This window comes from Galeopterus variegatus, unplaced genomic scaffold, assembly GCF_000696425.1.
Source record: "Galeopterus variegatus unplaced genomic scaffold, G_variegatus-3.0.2 Scaffold4228, whole genome shotgun sequence".
Classification (NCBI taxonomy): domain Eukaryota; kingdom Metazoa; phylum Chordata; class Mammalia; order Dermoptera; family Cynocephalidae; genus Galeopterus; species Galeopterus variegatus.
Window position 1 is genome coordinate 100,376 of NW_007730339.1, and position 2,752 is coordinate 103,127.

Sequence of the window (2,752 nt, forward strand, 5' to 3'; positions counted from 1 at the left end):
TTAGGCTGTTGCAAGTAGCCATGCAGTTTCCTGAATGTTCTGCTGCTTAGAAACTTCTTCCACCAAATACTCTGATTCACAATTCCTAAGTTCCAACTTCCACAAAGTCCTAGGTCATGGACAGAATGCAGCCAAATTCCTTGCCAGTTCACAGCAAGGGTGATCTTTGCCCCAATTTCCAATAAACTCGTTATTTCTATCTGAGACCTCCTTAGAATGGTCTTTACAGTCCATATTTCTATAAGCATTTTGGTCACCACCATTTAGCCAGTCTCTAAAACAATTCAAACTTTCCCTGGTATTCTTGCCTTCTAAACTTTGACCAGTATCTAGGTTTTTTTCTGTATTAGTCCATTTCTGTTTGTTGGGAAAATATAGGAAAATAGTCAGGGCCCCTCAGATGTTCAGAATCTTGCCAAGCATTTGATGTAAATAGGCATGTGCACCCAGGTTTTCCTTGGGTATTATCTAATGTAATTTTGCATATGCACCCCAGTGTCCTGGGTTATGGACTTAAGTATAAAGGACTAACGGCCTTGATACACAGTGCTTCTCAGGATGCTCCAGGAGGCCACTAGGGTGGCTGCTCCTAGCTCTGAATGAAGCCTAATAATTTTTACCCATGACTCTCAGGATCTTTTCCTATTACCTAGCTGGTAGACCTGCATGTGAAGGGTTTGTCACCCAGTCTGTACAATGGGCTTGAGAAGTCTGTAATCCCTAACCCTAGCTTGACACTGTTGCTTATAACAAAATACATGGAACTGGGTGTTTTATAAAGAAAACAAAATTTATTGCTTACAGTTTCAGAGATTGGAAGTCTAAAGTCCAGGGAATACAGCTAGTATAGATCTAAATGGTGGTGACAGTGATGGCAGGGTATCCCATTGAGAAAATGGCAGAACAGAGAGAGCAGAGAAAGACAGACTTTTTTTTAAAGCCCTCAGAACCATGCCCCTGACCACCATTTTTAATCCATTCACTACTGTGTAGTCCTACAATCCAATCACCTCTTCAAGGCACCACCTTTCAATTACCATAGTAGGATTTCCCACCCTCTTAACAGTCACAGTGGGGGCTAAGTTTCTAATACATAAAACTTGGGGGGCAAGTCAAGCTTCAGTGAGTTTGGGGGGTACATAATTCCATCCATTATAACCAGCCTTCAGATAACTTTAGTTCCCAGAGATGTCCAGCTGCCCCAGCTGACTCTTATTGGAGCAAAGATGAGCTGTCACAGCTAAGCCAAATAAAGAATGATTGTTCTTTTTGCTAGTGAAATTGGCCAGTTTGCCATAAAGAAAAACAAAAGTGGAAAGAGCAGATATTGCATATTTTTGCAAAGTACAAAATGACTCCTTCCTCCAGGCAGATACAGTCATAAAATAAGTTTAATGGTTCATCAAGGATAGTGTGGGCACCTTTAGGAAAGCACAACCCATCCACTATACTCAGAGGTGCTAAATATAATACACCCAAATGTAAACAGTTTTGTTCCAAAGAGCCCTTTCGGATTGCTCCTTGACTTATGTTTTCTTCCCCAGTCATAGGGATCTTAACAGTAACTGGGTCTACCTGATTGCATTTCTCATACGGATCTCTTTACAAAGAACATTATACAAAAAGAAAAAATTAAGTCTGTAGTATAAAATATGTTACATTTAATTCACTGGCTAGTTATTTTAAATATACACTTAACATTGAGTAAGAAACACAAAGAATAATTACAATTTGTCATGATGTGATATTGATTCGATCATCACATACTGTACACGATAGTCAACTCTGTACCCCATAGATAGGTATAATCATGTTTCAATAAAAATAAATAAATAAATACAACAGTGTGTAAAGTAAGGCAAATCATAACTAAAGCCAAAATGTTTCATTATTTTAGTCATTATTTTAGTTATTATTTTAGTTATATTAAGTTTCCATTTATATTGTCTGAGCTAGGGCTCAGACCCTCCAAACCCATTGTACAGACTGGGTCACCAGACCCCTCACATGCCAGGCTGGGTCCCCAGACCCCTCACATGCAGGTCCATTCTAGGTAATTGGGAAAGATTCCAGGAGATGTTGTCAGATGACATGAGCTCAGTCCTTGGCTTCCTCAGCGGGAGCAGCTTACAGGTCCAGTAGCTTACAGGTCCAGCAGTGGCAATAGACTTGCAGAGCGTCCTGGGGGCACTAGCAGCAGCAGCCTCCAGCAACAGTAGTGACCTCCCCGTGCCCCCCTCCCCACAGCGGGGGCATCCCAGGGTTGGGAGGCACCGTGGATCAGAGCCACTCATCCTTATACTTAAGTCCATAACCCAGGATACCTGGGTGCACATGCGCAATTACACTAGACCATAACCAAGGAACACCTGAGAGCATATGCCTATTTACATCAAATGCTTGGCAAGATTCTGAACATCTGAGGGGCCCTAACCATTTTTCCTATATTTTCCCAACACGGTATCTTAATCTATAGCAGTATAGGTCCATTGTTAACTTTAAGTTCTCTGTTCTGGAAAATTAGTGAATGTCTAGATCAATTATAGTTAGAATAAGGGTCACTCTCCTGGCTCTTTCTGGATTCATTTCTTCTTTGGGTGCTTGATCTTAATCATTCTTCAAAATTCCATGTTCTGGATTTTACATTTCTTGACATCAATTCTCATTAAACTGGTCAATGCCTTGTATCATTTCTGACACACTAATGATGAAAATGCTCACTTTCAAGAACTTTCTCGGTTTACAGGTGTAG